We start from the raw sequence: 10,748 nt of genomic DNA, 5'->3' as shown, positions 1-10,748 counted from the left end.
CTGAGCCCCAAAACCTCGTCAAGGTATATCTCTATATTGGGGTCCCTAGCTCTGTGACCCTAACTGTGTGTCATCTCATTGCAATTAAAAACTGCTATGGGTGGAGAGGGGTAACTAAGGACTTTCTTATATAGGAGATGGAAAAAACATGGCCGAAAGGGGCGGAGCTGTGTTCACATTCAGAAAAAAAAAAAAACTACATATAACTGAATAGGATAACTGAAGTGAGCACTAATATATATATATGAGTGCAAGCCAAAAATACATACCATATATAAGAATAAGGCTGCACATCAAACTTAGATAATGGTATAATGCCTCAAGCATATGGAAAAATATTGGAATATACAATGAAAAATGCTACTTGATAATTTGAACACGTGAATAATGAATTGCATACCTGCTATGAATATTAGGAAAAAGGAGATATTTAGCAATCGCATTGATCAATGTAACTGAGCCACAAAACCTCGTCAAGGTATATCTCTATATTGGGGTCCCTAGCTCTGTGACCCTAACTGTGTGTCATCTCATTGCAATTAAAAACTGCTATGGGTGGAGAGGGGTAACTAAGGACTTTCTTATATAGGAGATGGAAAAAACATGGCCGAAAGGGGCGGAGCTGTGTTCACATTCAGAAAAAAAAACCTACATATAACTGAATAGGATAACTGAAGTGAGCTCTAATATATATATATGAGTGCGAGCCAAAAATACATACCATATATAAGAATAAGGCTGCACATCAAACTTAGATAATGGTATAATGCCTCAAGCATATGGAAAAATATTGGAATATACAATGAAAAATGCTACTTGCTAATTTGAACATGTGAATAATGAATTGCATACCTGCTATGAATATTAGGAAAAAGGAGATATTTAGCAATCGCATTGATCAATGTAACTGAGCCCCAAAACCTCGTCAAGGTATATCTCTATATTGGGGTCCCTAGCTTTGTGACCCTAACTGTGTGTCATCTCATTGCAATTAAAAACTGCTATGGGTGGAGAGGGGTAACTAAGGACTTTCTTATATAGGAGATGGAAAAAACATGGCCGAAAGGGGCGGAGCTGTGTTCACATTCAGAAAAAAAAAAAACTACATATAACTGAATAGGATAACTGAAGTGAGCACTAATATATATATATGAGTGCAAGCCAAAAATACATACCATATATAAGAATAAGGCTGCACATCAAACTTAGTTAATGGTATAATGCCTCAAGCATATGGAAAAATATTGGAATATACAATGAAAAATGCTACTTGCTAATTTGAACATGTGAATAATGAATTGCATACCTGCTATGAATATTAGGAAAAAGGAGATATTTAGCAATCGCATTGATCAATGTAACTGAGCCCCAAAACCTCGTCAAGGTATATCTCTATATTGGGGTCCCTAGCTCTGTGACCCTAACTGTGTGTCATCTCATTGCAATTAAAAACTGCTATGGGTGGAGAGGGGTAACTAAGGACTTTCTTATATAGGAGATGGAAAAAACATGGCCGAAAGGGGCGGAGCTGTCTTCACATTCAGAAAAAAAAAAAAAAAACTACATATAACTGAATAGGATAACTGAAGTGAGCACTAATATATATATATGAGTGCAAGCCAAAAATACATACCATATATAAGAATAAGGCTGCACATCAAACTTAGATAATGGTATAATGCCTCAAGCATATGGAAAAATATTGGAATATACAATGAAAAATGCTACTTGCTAATTTGAACATGTGAATAATGAATTGCATACCTGCTATGAATATTAGGAAAAAGGAGATATTTAGCAATCGCATTGATCAATGTAACTGAGCCCCAAAACCTCGTCAAGGTATATCTCTATATTGGGGTCCCTAGCTTATATATGGTATGTATTTTTGGCTTGCACTCATATATATATATATTAGTGCTCACTTCAGTTATCCTATTCAGTTATATGTAGTTTTTTTTTTTCTGAATGGGAACACAGCTGCGCCCCTTTCGGCCATGTTTTTTCCATCTCCTATATAAGAAAGTCCTTAGTTACCCCTCTCCACCCATAGCAGTTTTTAATTGCAATGAGATGACACACAGTTAGGGTCACAGAGCTAGGGACCCCAATATAGAGATATACCTTGACGAGGTTTTGGGGCTCAGTTACATTGATCAATGCGATTGCTAAATATCTCCTTTTTCCTAATATTCATAGCAGGTATGCAATTCATTATTCACATGTTCAAATTAGCAAGTAGCATTTTTCATTGTATATTCCAATATTTTTCCATATGCTTGAGGCATTATACCATTATCTAAGTTTGATGTGCAGCCTTATTCTTATATATGGTATGTATTTTTGGCTTGCACTCATATATATATATATTAGTGCTCACTTCAGTTATCCTATTCAGTTATATGTAGTTTTTTTTTTTTTTTTTTCTGAATGTGAACACAGCTCCGCCCCTTTCGGCCATGTTTTTTCCATCTCCTATATAAGAAAGTCCTTAGTTACCCCTCTCCACCCATAGCAGTTTTTAATTGCAATGAGATGACACACAGTTAGGGTCACAGAGCTAGGGACCCCAATATAGAGATATACCTTGACGAGGTTTTGGGGCTCAGTTACATTGATCAATGCGATTGCTAAATATCTCCTTTTTCCTAATATTCATAGCAGGTATGCAATTCATTATTCACATGTTCAAATTAGCAAGTAGCATTTTTCATTGTATATTCCAATATTTTTCCATATGCTTGAGGCATTATACCATCATCTAAGTTTGATGTGCAGCCTTATTCTTATATATGGTATGTATTTTTGGCTTGCACTCATATATATATATTAGTGCTCACTTCAGTTATCCTATTCAGTTATATGTAGTTTTTTTTTTTTTTTTTCTGAATGTGAACACAGCTCCGCCCCTTTCGGCCATGTTTTTTCCATCTCCTATATAAGAAAGTCCTTAGTTACCCCTCTCCACCCATAGCAGTTTTTAATTGCAATGAGATGACACACAGTTAAGGTCACAGAGCTAGGGACCCCAATATAGAGATATACCTTGACGAGGTTTTGGGGCTCAGTTACATTGATCAATGCGATTGCTAAATATCTCCTTTTTCCTAATATTCATAGCAGGTATGCAATTCATTATTCACATGTTCAAATTAGCAAGTAGCATTTTTCATTGTATATTCCAATATTTTTCCATATGCTTGAGGCATTATACCATTATCTAAGTTTGATGTGCAGCCTTATTCTTATATATGGTATGTATTTTTGGCTTGCACTCATATATATATATTAGTGCTCACTTCAGTTATCCTATTCAGTTATATGTAGTTTGTTTTTTTTTTTTTCTTTTCTGAATGTGAACACAGCTCCGCCCCTTTCGGCCATGTTTTTTCCATCTCCTATATAAGAAAGTCCTTAGTTACCCCTCTCCACCCATAGCAGTTTTTAATTGCAATGAGATGACACACAGTTAGGGTCACAGAGCTAGGGACCCCAATATAGAGATATACCTTGACGAGGTTTTGTGGCTCAGTTACATTGATCAATGCGATTGCTAAATATCTCCTTTTTCCTAATATTCATAGCAGGTATGCAATTCATTATTCACATGTTCAAATTAGCAAGTAGCATTTTTCATTGTATATTCCAATATTTGTCCATATGCTTGAGGCATTATACCATTATCTAAGTTTGATGTGCAGCCTTATTCTTATATATGGTATGTATTTTTGGCTTGCACTCATATATATATATTAGTGCTCACTTCAGTTATCCTATTCAGTTATATGTAGTTTTTTTTTTTTCTGAATGTGAACACAGCTCCGCCCCTTTCGGCCATGTTTTTTCCATCTCCTATATAAGAAAGTCCTTAGTTACCCCTCTCCACCCATAGCAGTTTTTAATTGCAATGAGATGACACACAGTTAGGGTCACAGAGCTAGGGACCCCAATATAGAGATATACCTTGACGAGGTTTTGGGGCTCAGTTACATTGATCAATGCGATTGCTAAATATCTCCTTTTTCCTAATATTCATAGCAGGTATGCAATTCATTATTCACATGTTCAAATTAGCAAGTAGCATTTTTCATTGTATATTCCAATATTTTTCCATATGCTTGAGGCATTATACCATTATCTAAGTTTGATGTGCAGCCTTATTCTTATATATGGTATGTATTTTTGGCTTGCACTCATATATATATATTAGTGCTCACTTCAGTTATCCTATTCAGTTATATGTAGTTTTTTTTTTCTGAATGTGAACACAGCTCCGCCCCTTTCGGCCATGTTTTTTCCATCTCCTATATAAGAAAGTCCTTAGTTACCCCTCTCCACCCATAGCAGTTTTTAATTGCAATGAGATGACACACAGTTAGGGTCACAGAGCTAGGGACCCCAATATAGAGATATACCTTGACGAGGTTTTGGGGCTCAGTTACATTGATCAATGCGATTGCTAAATATCTCCTTTTTCCTAATATTCATAGCAGGTATGCAATTCATTATTCACATGTTCAAATTAGCAAGTAGCATTTTTCATTGTATATTCCAATATTTTTCCATATGCTTGAGGCATTATACCATTATCTAAGTTTGATGTGCAGCCTTATTCTTATATATGGTATGTAGTTTTGGCTTGCACTCATATATATATATTAGTGCTCACTTCAGTTATCCTATTCAGTTATATGTAGTTTTTTTTTCTGAATGTGAACACAGCTCCGCCCCTTTCGGCCATGTTTTTTCCATCTCCTATATAAGAAAGTCCTTAGTTACCCCTCTCCACCCATAGCAGTTTTTAATTGCAATGAGATGACACACAGTTAGGGTCACAGAGCTAGGGACCCCAATATAGAGATATACCTTGACGAGGTTTTGGGGCTCAGTTACATTGATCAATGCGATTGCTAAATATCTCCTTTTTCCTAATATTCATAGCAGGTATGCAATTCATTATTCACATGTTCAAATTAGCAAGTAGCATTTTTCATTGTATATTCCAATATTTTTCCATATGCTTGAGGCATTATACCATTATCTAAGTTTGATGTGCAGCCTTATTCTTATATATGGTATGTATTTTTGGCTTGCACTCATATATATATATTAGTGCTCACTTCAGTTATCCTATTCAGTTATATGTAGTTTTTTTTTTCTGAATGTGAACACAGCTCCGCCCCTTTCGGCCATGTTTTTTCCATCTCCTATATAAGAAAGTCCTTAGTTACCCCTCTCCACCCATAGCAGTTTTTAATTGCAATGAGATGACACACAGTTAGGGTCACAGAGCTAGGGACCCCAATATAGAGATATACCTTGACGAGGTTTTGGGGCTCAGTTACATTGATCAATGCGATTGCTAAATATCTCCTTTTTCCTAATATTCATAGCAGGTATGCAATTCATTATTCACATGTTCAAATTAGCAAGTAGCATTTTTCATTGTATATTCCAATATTTTTCCATATGCTTGAGGCATTATACCATTATCTAAGTTTGATGTGCAGCCTTATTCTTATATATGGTATGTATTTTTGGCTTGCACTCATATATATATATTAGTGCTCACTTCAGTTATCCTATTCAGTTATATGTAGTTTTTTTTTTCTGAATGTGAACACAGCTCCGCCCCTTTCGGCCATGTTTTTTCCATCTCCTATATAAGAAAGTCCTTAGTTACCCCTCTCCACCCATAGCAGTTTTTAATTGCAATGAGATGACACACAGTTAGGGTCACAGAGCTAGGGACCCCAATATAGAGATATACCTTGACGAGGTTTTGGGGCTCAGTTACATTGATCAATGCGATTGCTAAATATCTCCTTTTTCCTAATATTCATAGCAGGTATGCAATTCATTATTCACATGTTCAAATTAGCAAGTAGCATTTTTCATTGTATATTCCAATATTTTTCCATATGCTTGAGGCATTATACCATTATCTAAGTTTGATGTGCAGCCTTATTCTTATATATGGTATGTATTTTTGGCTTGCACTCATATATATATATTAGTGCTCACTTCAGTTATCCTATTCAGTTATATGTAGTTTTTTTTTCTGAATGTGAACACAGCTCCGCCCCTTTCGGCCATGTTTTTTCCATCTCCTATATAAGAAAGTCCTTAGTTACCCCTCTCCACCCATAGCAGTTTTTAATTGCAATGAGATGACACACAGTTAGGGTCACAGAGCTAGGGACCCCAATATAGAGATATACCTTGACGAGGTTTTGTGGCTCAGTTACATTGATCAATGCGATTGCTAAATATCTCCTTTTTCCTAATATTCATAGCAGGTATGCAATTCATTATTCACATGTTCAAATTAGCAAGTAGCATTTTTCATTGTATATTCCAATATTTTTCCATATGCTTGAGGCATTATACCATTATCTAAGTTTGATGTGCAGCCTTATTCTTATATATGGTATGTATTTTTGGCTTGCACTCATATATATATATTAGTGCTCACTTCAGTTATCCTATTCAGTTATATGTAGTTTTTTTTTCTGAATGTGAACACAGCTCCGCCCCTTTCGGCCATGTTTTTTCCATCTCCTATATAAGAAAGTCCTTAGTTACCCCTCTCCACCCATAGCAGTTTTTAATTGCAATGAGATGACACACAGTTAGGGTCACAGAGCTAGGGACCCCAATATAGAGATATACCTTGACGAGGTCTTGTGGCTCAGTTACATTGATCAATGCGATTGCTAAATATCTCCTTTTTCCTAATATTCATAGCAGGTATGCAATTCATTATTCACATGTTCAAATTAGCAAGTAGCATTTTTCATTGTATATTCCAATATTTTTCCATATGCTTGAGGCATTATACCATTATCTAAGTTTGATGTGCAGCCTTATTCTTATATATGGTATGTATTTTTGGCTTGCACTCATATATATATATTAGTGCTCACTTCAGTTATCCTATTCAGTTATATGTAGTTTTTTTTTTTCTGAATGTGAACACAGCTCCGCCCCTTTCGGCCATGTTTTTTCCATCTCCTATATAAGAAAGTCCTTAGTTACCCCTCTCCACCCATAGCAGTTTTTAATTGCAATGAGATGACACACAGTTAGGGTCACAGAGCTAGGGACCCCAATATAGAGATATACCTTGACGAGGTTTTGGGGCTCAGTTACATTGATCAATGCGATTGCTAAATATCTCCTTTTTCCTAATATTCATAGCAGGTATGCAATTCATTATTCACATGTTCAAATTAGCAAGTAGCATTTTTCATTGTATATTCCAATATTTTTCCATATGCTTGAGGCATTATACCATTATCTAAGTTTGATGTGCAGCCTTATTCTTATATATGGTATGTATTTTTGGCTTGCACTCATATATATATATTAGTGCTCACTTCAGTTATCCTATTCAGTTATATGTAGTTTTTTTTTTTCTGAATGTGAACACAGCTCCGCCCCTTTCGGCCATGTTTTTTCCATCTCCTATATAAGAAAGTCCTTAGTTACCCCTCTCCACCCATAGCAGTTTTTAATTGCAATGAGATGACACACAGTTAGGGTCACAGAGCTAGGGACCCCAATATAGAGATATACCTTGACGAGGTTTTGGGGCTCAGTTACATTGATCAATGCGATTGCTAAATATCTCCTTTTTCCTAATATTCATAGCAGGTATGCAATTCATTATTCACATGTTCAAATTAGCAAGTAGCATTTTTCATTGTATATTCCAATATTTTTCCATATGCTTGAGGCATTATACCATTATCTAAGTTTGATGTGCAGCCTTATTCTTATATATGGTATGTATTTTTGGCTTGCACTCATATATATATATTAGTGCTCACTTCAGTTATCCTATTCAGTTATATGTAGTTTTTTTTTTTTCTGAATGTGAACACAGCTCCGCCCCTTTCGGCCATGTTTTTTCCATCTCCTATATAAGAAAGTCCTTAGTTACCCCTCTCCACCCATAGCAGTTTTTAATTGCAATGAGATGACACACAGTTAGGGTCACAGAGCTAGGGACCCCAATATAGAGATATACCTTGACGAGGTTTTGGGGCTCAGTTACATTGATCAATGCGATTGCTAAATATCTCCTTTTTCCTAATATTCATAGCAGGTATGCAATTCATTATTCACATGTTCAAATTAGCAAGTAGCATTTTTCATTGTATATTCCAATATTTTTCCATATGCTTGAGGCATTATACCATTATCTAAGTTTGATGTGCAGCCTTATTCTTATATATGGTATGTATTTTTGGCTTGCACTCATATATATATATTAGTGCTCACTTCAGTTATCCTATTCAGTTATATATTGTTTACAAACACACTATGGTAACCGTGTGAGTCAGACTGCTGGGTTTCCGGGAATGATACATCGGACCATGCATTGCATGAGATAAGGCTTTGCTAGCTGATTCATTGTTTTATTTACAAGCGCACCATGGTAACTGTGCGATTCCTGCTGCTGAGATCCCGGAAATGACATATCGGATTAGACACCGCAAATTACAAACATTGGTCTCACATGGAGCTTTGCTGGATACAGCCCCCTATAAATAGGAAACCTGGGATTCTTTATTTACCACTCTTGGACGAAGCACACGAGCTGCAAAACGCGCGTCAGTGTTGGTGGGGGCCGTTGCACCGATACCCGCTGTGGATACTTTACACTGTCGTAATATCATGTATGCTTTTCCATGACAATGTCACTGCTTTGTATATTTTTTCTTACAAATAGCCACTTTATGCTCTGATACACTTGTATTACATTTTTTTTATTTTTTTTGGCTGCGTTTTTCACTGAAAGGCATATATATGTATATATAAAGATTTCTTACATTATCCCTGTGATTAATGGTGGTATGTTTTATCACCACAGGTGCTGTGTCCCCCATCCTAATATTCTATCCGTCTTTGCGCGGTTCCATTTGATTAACATGTTTTTTTAATCATTACAAATAAAAGGATTATTTTATTACAATTGTTGCATTTGCTTGCTTTCCCCCTGTTTTGGTGTTCTATTGCATATTAGCAAGTTTTTTGATAATTTTGTGGCATTGGTGGTATAAACTATGCTGCCAGTTTAAGGGCCATAGTTGCATTGTCAGGGATAGTTATTGTTGTTTATTCTGCTGTTAATAAAGGTAGACCACCGCTGCAATCTACACCACCTCTCAATTTTTACTACCACATTTTAAGTGCACAATCTTGTCACAATCAAAATGAGTGGCAAAATGACAGATGCTGGTGGAAAGGGGAAGAGGCGTGTTGGAAAAGGAAAAAAGAATTTGTCCGTGGGGAAGGTGGCAAAGCTCCATTAACATCTGCTGAAGATAGACCATCTTCCAGCAAAAGTAAGATGTCTACTACTTACCGTGGACAATCCGATGTGCTCTCTTTTTTACGGACACGAACAACTGGAACAAAGGTAGATAATGTCCAAAAAAGGAAAATGCTTGAATGGATCTCAAGTGGTCCAACAAGTGCCCTCTCCACCACCTCAACTACCGCATCCAAAAAACACCAGTCCTCTGAGTTGTCATCCCAATCAAACTTGCTTTCTCCCAGCTCTGAAGTCTCCATCCGCCCTGCACAGTATGGTGGAACTGAGATGGCTGAGTCTGCAGAGCTGTTCAGTCAGACTATAGCCTGGGAATCAGAGGTCTGCTCCCAAGCTACAGTAAGTACAGACCAGGGAATGGTCTGCAGTGATGCCCAGAACCTTTGTGACTCAGATTCAGGCCGTGAGGACCAAGTTTCTGAGCATAATGTTGACCCTTATTCACAAACTGAAACACCTGTGGTAATAGACAATGAGGAACATACTGATGATGATGAGACGCAGATACCAGATTGGGATGACAACTTATATATTCGGTCAGGGCAAGAAGAGGCTCGATCTGAGGGTGAGGGGAGTGCAAACACAACAATTGATGAGGAAGTTCTAGATCCCACCTACTGTCAACCCACAGTCAGGCCCTCGAGGAGGTCAACAGAGACGGTGGAGGAGGATGCAACTGATGACGAAGTTACCTTGCACCTTCCTGGACAGAGTCGGACTACTAAAAGCACGTCTACAACTGCATGCTCAGCCACCACTGTGCCTCTGAGCACTAGTCGGGGTGGATCAGCAGGTCGCATGCCCTCTAAGCCTTGCCTAGCCTGGTCCTTTTTTGACATAGCAAAAGATCACCCAAATTATGTGATCTGTAAAATTTGTCTTGATTCTGTTAGTAGAGGTCAAAACCTCAGCAGTTTGACAACTTCTTCCATGAATCGTCACATGAATAAATATCATATGTCCCAGTGGGAAGCTCACCGTGCTGCAATGCGGCCTAGCGGAGCGAACCATCCACCGCCTGCCCCTTCCAGTGCATCCGCATGCTCTTCATTTTCTAGGACTGTGGGGACAGCTGTCACACCTGTTTTTCCACGCACAACTTCCACCACTGTAACCGCAACAGGCAGTTTGCTTGGTAGGTCGTCAGTTGGTTTGGAAGGGAAAAAAAGTGCGTGTGTACAGCTCTCTCCGACATCGATAGCACCAACGTTGGATGAAGGCAACATCATGTCTCCGCTTGCACTTTCCTCACAAACCTGCATTTTTCCAGGGACACCCTACTCAACACCGTCTACACACAGCAACCAGATCTCTGTCCCTCAGATGTGTACAAATAAAAGGCCATTTCCAGCGACCCATGACAAAGCTAAGAGGTTGACTTTATCCCTCTGTAAGCTCTTGGCTACCG

This window comes from Anomaloglossus baeobatrachus, chromosome 3 (genome assembly GCF_048569485.1).
Source record: "Anomaloglossus baeobatrachus isolate aAnoBae1 chromosome 3, aAnoBae1.hap1, whole genome shotgun sequence".
Lineage (NCBI taxonomy): Eukaryota > Metazoa > Chordata > Amphibia > Anura > Aromobatidae > Anomaloglossus > Anomaloglossus baeobatrachus.
Note: the sequence above shows the minus strand (reverse complement) of the source record.